This window comes from Bos taurus, chromosome 24, assembly GCF_002263795.3.
Source record: "Bos taurus isolate L1 Dominette 01449 registration number 42190680 breed Hereford chromosome 24, ARS-UCD2.0, whole genome shotgun sequence".
In the NCBI taxonomy this organism is placed as follows: domain Eukaryota; kingdom Metazoa; phylum Chordata; class Mammalia; order Artiodactyla; family Bovidae; genus Bos; species Bos taurus.
The window spans coordinates 11,659,400-11,673,043 of NC_037351.1; the positions used below are offsets into that span (position 1 = coordinate 11,659,400).

General features: G+C 39.9%; 1 pseudogene; it reads right to left on the minus strand.

Annotated features, from left to right (window-relative positions):
- Positions 1-3,186: 3,186 nt before the first annotated feature.
- LOC104975748 (tigger transposable element-derived protein 1-like) lies at positions 3,187-4,017 on the minus strand (annotated as a pseudogene).
- Between the last annotated feature and the right edge of the window lie 9,627 nt (positions 4,018-13,644).

A 13,644-nucleotide genomic window follows, 5' to 3' on the forward strand; every position in this document is an offset into this window, starting at 1 on the left:
TCCTTCCTCCACTGAAGACCTTAACCCCTCAAAGTCATCCATGATGGTGGAATAAACTTCTTTCAAACTCCTGCTAATGTTGATATTTTGACCTTTCCCCATGAATCATAAATGTTCTTAATCACATCTAGAATAATTTCCACAAGATTTTCAATTGACTTTACCCAGATCCAACAGAGGAATCACTATCAATGGCAACTATTGCTGCACAAAATGTATTTCTTAAAACTTGAAAGTAGAAGTGATTCCTTGGCTGTAGAATGGATGCTGTGTTAGCAGATACAAAAACAACATTGATCTTGCTGTACATCTCTGTCAGAACTCGGGTGACCAGAACATTGTCTATGAGCAATAATATTTTGAAGTGAATCTTTTTTTTTTTTTTTTCCTGAGCAGTAGGTGCCAACATTGGTCTTAAATATCCACTAAATTATGCTGTAAACAGACTTTGGACTTTGTTCTTCCATTTGGACTTTGTTCATCTGGACTTCGTTCTTCTATTTAAGGAGCAGAGAGAGTAAATTTAGCATAATTTTTAAGGACTTTAGGATTTTCTAAATGATAAATGAGTATTAGCTGCAACTTAAAGTCACCAGGTGTATTAGCCCCTAATAAGAGAGCCAATCTGATCTTTAAAGATTTGAAGCCAGGCACTGACTTCTCCTCTCTAGCTATGAAAGTCCTGAATAGCATCTTCTTCCAAAACTAGGCTGCTTTGTCTACATTATAATTTGTTGCTTTAGTTCAGTTCAATTCAGTCGCTCAGTCATGTCCGACTCTTTGAGAGCCCATGAACCCCAGCACGCCAGGCCTCCCTGTCCATCACCAAACCCGGAGTTCACCCAAACCCATGTCCATCGAGTCGGTAATGTCATCCAAACATCTCATCCTCTGTTGTCCCCTTCTCCTCCTGCCTTCAATCTTTACCAGCATCAGGGTCTTTTCCAATGAGTCAGCTCTTCACATCAGGTGGCCAAAGTATTGGAGTCTCAGCTTCAACATCAGTCCTTCCAATGAACACCCAGGACTGGTCTCCTTTAGGATGGACTGGTTAGATCTCCTTGCAGTCCAAGGGACTCTCAAGAGTCTTCTCCAACACCACAGTTCAAAAGCATCAATTCTTCGGTGCTCAGCTTTCTTTATAGTCCAATTCTCACATTCATATATGACCACTGGAAAAACCACAGCCTTGACTAGATGGACCTTTGTTGTCAAAGTAATGTCTCTGCTTTTAAATATGTTGTCTAGGTTGATCAAAAATTTCCTTCTAGGGAATAAGCATCTTTTAATTTCATGGCTGCAGTCACCATCTGCAGTGATTTTGGAGCCCAGAAAAATTAAGGCAGCCACTGTTTCCCCGTCTTTTTGCCATGAAGTGATGGGACTAGATGGCATGATCTTAGTTTTCTGGATGTTGAGCTTTAAGCCAACTTTTAAACTCTCCTCTTTCACTTTCATCAAGAGGCTCTTTAGTTCTTCTTCACTTTCTGCCATAAGGGTGGTGTCATCTGCATATCTGAGGTTATTGATATTTCTCCCAGCAATCTTGATTCCAGCTTGTGCTTCCTCTAGCCCGGCATTTCTCATGATGTACTCAGCATATAAGTTAGATAACAGGGTGACAATATACAGCCTTGACGTACTCCTTTTCCTATTTGGAACCAGTCTGTTGTTCCATGTCCAGTTCTAACTGTTGCTTCCTGACCTGCATACAAATTTCTCAAGAGGCAGGTCAAGTGGTCTGGTATTCCCATCTCTTTCAGAATTGTCCACAGTTTATTGTGATCCACACAGTCAAAGGCTTTGGCATAGTCAATAAAGCAGAAATAGATGTTTTTCTGGAACTCTCTTGCCTTTTTGATAATCCAGCAGATGTTGGCAATTTGATCTCTGGTTCCTCTGCCTTTTCTAAAACCAGCTTGAACATCTGGACGTTCACAGTTCACGTACTGCTGAAGCCTGGCTTGGAGAATTTTGAGCATTAATTTACTAGCGTGTGAGATGAGTGCAATCGTGTGGTAGTTTGAGCATTCTTTGGCATTGCCTTTCTTTGGGATTGGAATGAAAACTGACCTTTTCCAGTCCTGTGGCCACTGCTGAGTTTTCCAAATTTGCTGGCGTATTGAGTGCAGCACTTTCACAGCATCATCTTTCAGGGTTTGAAATAGCTCAACTGGAATTCCATTACCTCCACTAGCTTTGTTCGTAGTGATGCTTTCTAAGGCCCACTTGACTTCACATTCCAGGATGTCTGGCTCTAGGGGAGTGATCACACCGTCATGATTATCTGGGCCGTGAAGTTCTTTTTTGTACAGTTCTGTGTATTCTTGCCACCTCTTCTTAATATCTTCTGCTTCTGTTAGGTCCCTACCATTTCTATCCTTAATCGAGCCCATCATTGCATGAAATGTTCCCTTGGTATCTCTAATTTTCTTGAAGAGATCTCTAGTCTTTCCCATTCTATTGTTTTCCTCTATTTCTTTGCATTGATGAAGGCTTTCTTATCTCTCTTTGCTATTCTTGGGGACTCTGCACTCAAATAGGCATATCTTTCCTTTTCTCTTTTGCTTTTTGCTTCTCTTCTTTCCACAGCTATTTGTAAGGCCTCCTCAGACAGCCATTTTGATTTTTGTGTTTCTTTTTCTTGGGGATGGTCTTGATTCCTGTCTCCTGTACAATATCATGAACCTCCACCCATAGACCATCAGGCACTCTATCTATCAGATCTAGTCCCTTAAATCTATTTCTCACTTCCACTGTATAATCTAAGGGATTTGATTTAGGTCATACCTGAATGGTCTAGTGGTTTTCTCCACTTTCTTCAATTTCAGTCTGAATTTGGCAATAAGGAGTTCATGATCTGAGCCACAGTCAGTTCCCGGTCTTGTTTTTGCTGACTGTATAGAGCTTCTCAATCTTTGGCTGCAAAGAATATAATCAAACTGATTTCGTTGTCAACCATCTGGTGATGTCCATGTGTAGAGTCTTCTCTTGTGTTGTTGGAAGAGGGTGTTTGCTATGACCAGTGTGTTCTCTTGGCAGAACTCTATTAGCCTTTGCCTTGCTTCATTCTGTACTCCAAGGCAAAATTTGCCTGTTACTCCAGGTGTTTCTTGACTTCCTACTTTTGCCCTCCAGTCCCTTATAATGAAAAGGACATCTTTTTTAGCTCTTAGTTCTAGAAGGTCTTGTAGGTCTTCATAGAACTCTTCAACTCCAGCTTCTTCAGCGTTATTGGTCAGGGCATAGACTTGGATTACCGCGAAATTGAATGGTTTGCCTTGGAGACGAACAGGGATCATTCTGTCATTTTTGAGATTGCATCCAAATACTGCATTTCAGACTCTTTTGTTGACCAAGATCGCTACTCCGTTTGTTACTCCACAAAGTCTAACCATATTTATTATTTTAGCTAGCTCTTCTGGAGAACCTGCTGCGGCTTCTACATCAACACTTGCTGCTTCACCTTGCATTTGTGGAGATGGCATCTTTCCTTAAGCCTCATGAACTAACCTCTGCTAGCTTCAACCTTTTTTCAGCAGCTACCTCATTTCTCTTGGTCTTCACAAAACTGAAAAACAGGAAGTTCTTCTGAATTAGGCTTTGTCTGAAGAGAATCTTGACTGTTTTTATCTTCTATCCAGACCACTAAAACCTTAACTGTATCAGCAATAGGGCTGTTTTGCTGTCTTACTATTGCTGTGTTCACTGGAGTAGCTCTTACAATTTTCTTCAAGGATGCTTCCTTTATGTTTACAACTTGGAAAATGGGCACAAAAAGCCTAGTTTTAGCCATCTCAGCTTTCAATATGCCTTCCTCACTAAGCTTAATTATTTCTGACTTTTGATTTTGGTGAAAGGGGTGTCAGCCTTCCTTTCACTTCAGCACTTAGAAGTCTTTGTAAGGCTGTTAATTGGCATAATTTCAATAATGTTGTGATTCAGGAGAGAGGCAAGGAGCAGCAAATTGGTGGAGCAGTCAGAGCATGCATAAAATTTATGGATTAAGTTTGCCATCTTACTTGGGCATGTTTTGGGCTGCCTGCCAAACAATCACAAGAATGATGTCAAATATCACTGATCACAGGGCACATAACAAATACAATAACAGTTTCAAAGTTTGAAAAGTGAGGATTATGAAAATATGACACAGACACAAACTAGCAAATGATGTTGGAAAAATGCCGCCAATAACCTTGCAAGTTGCAGGTTGCCACAAAAATGCAATTTGTTAAAAAACACAATTCCTGTGAAATCCAATAAAGCAAAGTATAATGAAACCAGATGTGCCTGTATTTTCAGCAGTGTTATGTCTTCCATTCTACTTCAAAGAGACAATTAATTGTAGTGTTAGTCGCTTCAGTCATGTCCGACTCTTTGTGACCTCATGGACTATAGCCCACCAGGTTCCACTCTCCGTGAATTCTCCAGGCAAGAATACTGGAATGGGATGCTATTCCCTTCTCCAGGGGATCTTCCCAACCCAGAGATTGAACCTGGGTCTCCTGCATTGCAGGCAGATTCTTTACCACTAGTGCCACTGGGAAAGCCCAAAGAGACACTTACTTAATATAATTTACTACCAATCTACAAGTATAATTTGCTTCCCTTGTGGCTCAGCTGATTAGAATCTCCTTCAATGTGGGAGACCTGGGTTCGATCCCTGGCTTCGGAAGATCCCCTGAAAAAGGGAAAGGCTACCCACTCCAGTATCCTGGCCTGGAGAATTCCATGGACTGTATAATCCATGGGGTCACAAAGTGTCAGATACGACTGAGTGACTTTCACTTTCAATCTATAAGTGTTAACCTAACTCTTAATTTGGCATTTTGATCACTAAGTATGTGACTGTTTATCAGTGAGATGCAGCAGGTAAATTCAGAATAGGTACTCATGGGAATCCACAAACATGTGATTTGATTAGTTAAGGACTCAAAAAGATTCATTGGAAGACTTCTTGGGTCTTTTCCAGTGTCAGTTAGTTAATGGAATTCAGCAGTATTCCATGTTTATTTCCTACTAAATTAACTTTCCATCTTTTTTGTTTGTTTGTTTAATAGAGTGTGCTCCACATTACTTTGAGTTGCACCATCACTGGAAATTATCAATCTCTGTTAATCCTTCTATACAATGACCTTACATTTGAAATGCCTACTGTTGCGTGATGAGTTCTTCATGCAATTTTGGGCAAAAATTCTCAAAAGGGAATCTGGCAGAACAGCATCTTGGCTCATTCATTCACTGGGGACTCTGAACACAGAGAAAGGTTGCTGTGTTCTAGGCACTGTTTCAGGTGTTAGGCTTCAAGCAGTAAACACAATAGACACATTGTCTGTGGTCTCTGTCTTTTATTTTTATGTTTTAATAATGTAAGTTCTTTTCCAACTGAAGCCTAATGAGGAGGTGCAGACAGAAGATGAAGAAAGAAAAGAAAAAGAAAGAAAGGAAGGAAGAAAGAAAATAAAGAAAGAGAAACAAAGAAAGAAAACACTGGAGCATTGAGATATTGAAGCTAAGGGAAGGGTCTGTTTCGTTTTTTAACTCCCAACACTTGCTTCGGGTTTCTGGGTTTAGAACTGGCAAAACATACGGAAGAAAATACTTAGGGATCAAGGGTGATATTCTATTAGAATGAGGTATGCATAATGGAAATAAATGGGTCATTTTTTGAAGGTTCTGTGTTTTTATTGATTAGAACTATGTACAATTGCAATCTTTCCATCATACATAAGCAACAAATACATACATATAATATAAATGGGAATGAATGACCCACTATTGATCAGACATATTCTGGTAGTTACAGAGTATTGTTTTATTCTTTCTTTGGTAATTTTGAATTTGGCAGAACATCGGTCCTCTATTTAAGCTGTTGCATATCTAACTGTCCAAATGAAATTAATCTAGTAAATGGAGAATAAATATTTACACAAACTTGAAGGAACATGCTAGGTTTATTACATGAGTGACAAGAACAGAATTCATAATTACATTTTGAAATGTTTATCTGGCTGTTTTTCTGTGGGTTAGATTGATAGGGGGCAATGCGTAAGTCAGAAATGTGCTAAGGATGCTGGCACAGAAATGCAAGAAATTAATAACTGCTGCCTAGAGAGTTTGCTGGCAAGAAAATTGAAGCAACAAAAGCAAATTAGGAGCTTATTCACAAAGTAGATCCCACAGGGCTGGGCAGTTTATAAGATGGGACCATGTGGAAAGGGAGAGTTCGGCTTAAACATGCTAGTTGCTCAGTAGTGTCTGACTTTTTGTGATCTCTTGGACTGTAGCCTACCAGGTTCCTCTGTCCATGGAATTCTCCAGGAAAGAATACTGGAGTGTGTTTCCATTCCCTTCTCTTGGGGGTCTTCCTGATCCAGGGATCGAACCTGGGACTCCTGCATTGCAGGCAGATTCTTTACTGCCTGAGCCACCAGGGAAGCTTGAATTTATCTTAACTCCCAAATTTTGCTCCAGATCTCCCTTCTGGCTATGTTATAATGCTCTTGGAGCTGAACTGCAATCTGAGATGCTTCTGACTTGCTTCTCTCTTTCCTTCTCTCCCTATGGAGTTGTCAGAGATACATCTTCAACATATGATTGCAGTGATTTTCATGCAACCACTCACAGATTACATTTGGAAAAGATGAACTGTCCTATATTAGAAGTCTGTGCATGGGTTGAAATTCTTCTATATACCCCATTTTTTCCCCTACCTCTGCCATTCTGACTTATTTAGCATAGATGTAACAGATTTACCTTAGTGAATTCTATCTGTGACCCAGTTCATCTGAAAGATAACAGGACCCAATAGGAAACACTTCCTGGAGGGGAGGAGCCAAGATGGCGGAGGAGTAGGACGGGGAGAACACTTTCTCCCCCACAAATTCATCAAAAGAGCATTTAAACGTCAAGTAAATTCCACAAAACAACTTCTGAATGCCGGCAGAGGACATCAGGCACCCAGAAAAGCAATCCAACTCTTCGAAAGGAGGTAGGAAAAAATATAAAAGACAAAAAAAGGGACAAAAGAGGGAGGGACGGAGTTCCGTCCTGGGAAGGGAGTCTTCAAAAGAGAGAGGTTTCCAAACACCAGGAAACCTTCTCAATGCCGAATCTGTGCCGAGCTTTGGAAGCACAGAGGGCAACATAACAGGAAGAAAAAATAAATAAACAATTAAAACTCGAAGATTGCGAGTCCTACGGTAACTCCCCCAGCGGAGAAGCAGCGCAGACGCCTGCACGCACCATTAGCAAGCGGGGGCTGGGCAGGGAGGCGCAGTGCAGGCTGCATCGCTTAGAGTAAGAATCTGGCCTGAATACCCTGAGCACTATCTGAGCGAAATAATTTGGGCTAGCAAACCAGACTGTGGGATATTTACCACGTGAAAAGCCAGCCCCAACCTAAGACACCGCCAGGCCCGTGCACGGAACAAAGAATTGAACAGAGATAGCCGGCTGCAGACCTTCCCCCTCCGGTGACAGGCAGCCAGAGCCGGAAGGGGGCAATCGCAGCCCCAGAGAGACATTATCTATAAAATTGTAAGCAGGCTTCTTTGCTAACTAAAACTTTTTGGGGGTCTGGACGGTTAACATCTGCCTGAGAAGGTGCGCCGGTTTTACACCCAGATAACCGAGTGGCGGGGAGGCGATAAGTCGCAGCATTGGCGCTCGCCAAACACCTCATCACTTGAGCTGCTCGGACCTGGGAAGAGCACAAAACTCAGGCCCAACTGAGTCTGCGCCTCTGAGGACTACCCGAGTGCCTGAACCTGAGCGGCTTGGACCTGGGAGGTACATGCAACCCAGGGCCAGCCTCGGATTGTTCCCGGCGGAACAACCTAGAGCCCGAGCAGTGGGGGCAGGGAGGGTACACGCGCCGTGAGCGGGGGCAGACCCAGTGTGGCTGAGGCACTGTGAGCGCACGCCAGTGTTATTTGTTTGCAGCATCCCTCCCTCCCTCCCCACAGCGCGACTGAACAAAGAGAAGAAATACAGTTCCACCCATCAGAACACCGACACAAGCTTCCCTAACCAGGAAACCTTGACAAGCCACCTGTACAAACCCACACACAGCGAGGAAAAGCCACAATAAAGAGAACTCCACAAACTGCCAGAATACAGAAAGGACACCCCAAACTCAGCAATTTAAACAAGATGAAGAGACAGAGGAATAGCCAGCAGATAAAGGAACAGGATAAATGCCCACCAAACCAAACAAAAGAGGAAGAGATAGGGAATCTATCTGATAAAGAATTCCGAATAATGATAGTGAAATTGATCCAAAATCTTGAAATTAAAATGGAATCACAGATAAATAGCTTGGAGACAAGGATTGAGAAGATGCAAGAAAGGTTTAACAAGGACCTAGAAGAAATAAAAAAGAGTCAATATATAATGAATAATGCAATAAATGAAATTAAAAACACTCTGGAGGCAACAAATAGTAGAATAACAGAGGCAGAAGATAGGATTAGTGAATTAGAAGACAGAATGGTAGAAATAAATGAATCAGAGAGACTAAAAGAAAAACGAATTAAAAGAAATGAGGACAATCTCAGAGACCTCCAGGACAATATTAAACGCTACAACATTCGAATCATAGGGGTTCCAGAAGAAGAAGACAAAAAGAAAGACCATGAGAAAATACTTGAGGAGATAATAGTTGAAAACTTCCCTAAACTGGGGAAGGAAATAATCACCCAAGTCCAAGAAACCCAGAGAATCCCAAACAGGATAAACCCAAGGAGAAACACCCCAAGACACATATTAATCAAATTAACAAAGATCAAACACAAAGAACAAATATTAAGAGCCACAAGGGAAAAACAACAAATAACACACAAGGGAATTCCCATAAGGATAACAGCTGATCTTTCAATAGAAACTCTTCAAGCCAGGAGGGAATGGCAAGACATAGTTAAAATGATGAAAGAAAATAACCTACAGCCCAGATTATTGTACCCAGCAAGGATTTCATTCAAGTATGAAGGAGAAATCAAAAGCTTCTCAGACAAGCAAAAGCTGAGAGAATTCTGCACCACCAAACCAGCTCTCCAACAAATACTAAAGGATATTCTCTAGACAGGAAACACAAAAATGGTGTATAAATTCGAACCCCAAACAATAAAGTAAATGGCAACGGGATCATACTTATCAGTAATTACCTTAAACGTAAATGGGTTGAATGTCCCAACCAAAAGACAAAGACTGGCTGAATGGATACAAAAACAAGACCCCTACATATGTTGTCTACAGGAGACCCACCTCAAAACAGGGGACACATACAGACTGAAAGTGAAGGGCTGGAAAAAGATTTTCCATGCAAATAGGGACCAAAAGAAAGCAGGAGTAGCAATACTCATATCAGATAAAATAGACTTTAAAACAAAGGCTGTGAAAAGAGACAAAGAAGGTCACTACATAATGATCAAAGGATCAATCCAAGAAGAAGATATAACAATTATAAATATATATGCACCCAACACAGGAGCACCGCAGTATGTAAGACAAATGCTAACAAGTATGAAAGGAGAAATTAACAATAACACAATAATAGTGGAAGACTTTAATACCCCACTCACACCTATGGATAGATCAACTAAACAGAAAATTAACAAGGAAACACAAACTTTGAACGATACAATAGACCAGTTAGACCTAATTGATATCTATAGGACATTTCATCCCAAAACAATGAACTTCACCTTTTTCTCAAGCGCACATGGAACCTTCTCCAGGATAGATCACATCCTGGGCCATAAAGCTAGCCTTGGTAAATTCAAAAAAATAGAAATCATTCCAAGCATCTTTTCTGACCACAATGCAGTAAGATTAGATCTCAATTACAGGAGAAAAACTATTAAAAATTCCAACATATGGAGGATGAACAACACCCTGCTGAATAACCAACAATAACCAACAGAAGAAATCAAAAAAGAAATCAAAATTTGCATAGAAACGAATGAAAATGAAAACACAACAACCCAAAACCTGTGGGACACAGTAAAAGCAGTCCTAAGGGGAAAGTTCATAGCAATACAGGCACACCTCAAGAAACAAGAAAAAAGTCAAATAAATAACCTAACTCTACACCTAAAGCAACTAGAAAAGGAAGAAATGAAGAACCCCAGGGTTAGTAGAAGGAAAGAAATCTTAAAAATTAGAGCAGAAATAAATGCAAAAGAAACAAAAGAGACCATAGCAAAAATCAACAAAGCCAAAAGCTGGTTCTTTGAAAGGATAAATAAAATTGATAAACCATTAGTCAGACTCATCAAGAAGCAAAGGGAGAAAAATCAAATCAATAAAATTAGAAACGAAAATGGAGAGATCACAACAGACAACACAGAAATACAAAGGATCATAAGAGACTATTATCAACAATTATATGCCAATAAAATGGACAACGAGGAAGAAATGGACAAATTCTTAGGAAAGTACAACTTTCCAAAACTCGACCAGGAAGAAATAGAAAACCTTAACAGACCCATCACAAGCACGGAAATTGAAACTGTAATCAAAAATCTTCCAGCAAACAAAAGCCCAGGTCCAGACGGCTTCACAGCTGAATTCTACCAAAAATTTAGAGAAGAGCTAACACCTATCCTGCTCAAACTCTTCCAGAAAATTGCAGAGGAAGGTAAACTTCCAAACTCATTATATGAGGCCACCATCACCCTAATGCCAAAACCTGACAAATATCCCACAAAAAAAGAAAACTACAGGCCAATATCACTGATGAACATAGATGCAAAAATCCTAAACAAAATTCTAGCAATCAGAATCCAACAACACATTAAAAAGATCATACACCATGACCAAGTGGGCTTTATCCCAGGGATGCAAGGATTCTTCAATATCCGCAAATCAATCAATGTAATACACCATATTAACAAATTGAAAAACAAAAACCATATGATTATCTCAATAGATGCAGAGAAAGCCTTTGACAAAATTCAACACCCATTTATGATAAAAACTCTCCAGAAAGCAGGAATAGGAGGAACATACCTCAACATAATAAAAGCTATATATGACAAACCCACAGCAAACATTATCCTCAATGGTGAAAAATTGAAAGCATTTCCTCTAAAGTCAGGAACAAGACAAGGGTGCCCACTTTCACCATTACTATTCAACATAGTTTTGGAAGTTTTGGCCACAGCAATCAGAGCAGAAAAAGAAATAAAAGGAATCCAAATTGGAAAAGAAGAAGTAAAACTCTCACTATTTGCAGATGACATGATCCTCTACATAGAAAACCCTAAAGACTCCACCAGAAAATTACTAGAACTAATCAATGATTATAGTAAAGTTGCAGGATATAAAATCAACACACAGAAATCCCTTGCATTCCTATACACTAATAATGAGAAAACAGAAAGAGAAATTAAGGAAACAATTCCATTCACCATTGCAATGAAAAGAATAAAATACTTAGGAATATATCTACCTAAAGCAACTAAAGACCTATATATAGAAAACTATAAAACACTGGTGAAAGAAATCAAAGAGGACACTAATAGATGGAGAAATATACCATGTTCATGGATTGGAAGAATCAATATAGTGAAAATGAGTATACTACCCAAAGCAATTTATAGATTCAATGCAATCCCTATCAAGCTATCAACAGTATTCTTCACAGAGCTAGAACAAATAATTTCACAATTTGTATGGAAATACAAAAAACCTCGAATAGCCAAAGCGATCTTGAGAAAGAAAAATGGAACTGGAGGAATCAACCTACCTGACTTCAGGCTCTACTACAAAGCCACAGTTATCAAGACAGTATGGTACTGGCACAAAGACAGAAATATAGATCAATGGAACAAAATAGAAAGCCCAGAGATAAATCCACGCACATATGGACACCTTATCTTTGACAAAGGAGGCAAGAATATACAATGGATTAAAGACAATCTCTTTAACAAGTGGTGCTGGGAAATCTGGTCAACCACTTGTAAAAGAATGAAACTAGAACACTTTCTAACACCACGCACAAAAATAAACTCAAAATGGATTAAAGATCTCAACATAAGACCAGAAACTATAAAACTCCTAGAGGAGAACATAGGCAAAACACTCTCTGACATACATCACAGCAGGATCCTCTATGACCCACCTCCCAGAATATTGGAAATAAAAGCAAAAATAAACAAATGGGACCTAATTAAACTTAAAAGCTTCTGCACATCAAAGGAAACTATTAGCAAGGTGAAAAGACAGCCTTCAGAATGGGAGAAAATAATAGCAAATGAAGCAACCGACAAACAACTAATCTCAAAAATATACAAGCAACTCCTACAGCTCAACTCCAGAAAAATAAATGACCCAATCAAAAAATGGGCCAAAGATCTAAATAGACATTTCTCCAAAGAAGACATACAGATGGCTAACAAACACATGAAAAGATGCTCAACATCACTCATTATCAGAGAAATGCAAATCAAAACCACTATGAGATACCATTTCACACCAGTCAGAATGGCTGCGATCCAAAAGTCTACAAATAATAAATGCTGGAGAGGGTGTGGAGAAAAGGGAACCCTCTTACACTGTTTGTGGGAATGCAAACTAGTACAGCCACTATGGAGAACAGTGTGGAGATTCCTTAAAAAACTGGAAATAGAACTGCCTTATGATCCAGCAATCCCACTGCTGGGCATACACACTGAGGAAACCAGAAGGGAAAGAGACACGTGTACCCCAATGTTCATCACAGCACTATGTATAATAGCCAGGACATGGAAGCAACCTAGATGTCCATCAGCAGATGAATGGATAAGAAAGCAGTGGTACATATACACAATGGAGTATTACTCAGCCATTATAAAGAATACATTTGAATCAGTTCTAATGAGGTGGATGAAACTGGAGCCTATTATACAGAGTGAAGTAAGCCAGAAGGACAAACACCAATACAGTATACTAACGCATATATATGGAATTTAGAAAGATGTTAACGATAACTCTGTATACGAGACAGCAAAAGAGACAATGATGTATAGAACAGGCTTATGGACTCTGTGGGAGAGGGAGAGGGTGGGAAGATTTGGGAGAATGGCATTGAAACATGTGAAATGTCATGTATGAAATGAGATGCCAGTCCAGGTTCAATGCCCGATGCTGGATGTTTGGGGCTGGTGCACTGGGACGTAAAGTTTTTTTTTATAAATAAAAAAAAAAAAAGGAAACACTTCCTCACTCCCACTCCTACACCAACTATTAAGCAATTCTGGGCTGAACCAGGTTTATATTCTAGATGTGTTTGTGCTTAGTCGCTCAGTTGTGTCCGACTCTTTGCGATCCCAGGGACTGTAACTTGCCAGACTCTTCTGTCCATGGGGACTCTCCAGTAAAGAATATCGCAATAGGCTGCCATGCCCTCCTCCAGGGGATCTTCCCAACCAAGGGGTCCAACCAGGGTCTCCCACATTGTCAGTGGGTTCTTTACCATCTGAGACACCAAGAAAGCCCATATTCTAGACAGAGATGTGTAAGTTTAGGGCAAATCCTAACAACAGCATAAATATGTTCAACAACAAACATGACTATAAAAAATATTGTAGAAATACTGGAAGAATGTTATATTTGCCAACTAAGACATATACATTTCTCATATATAGTTGCTGGAAGAATGCA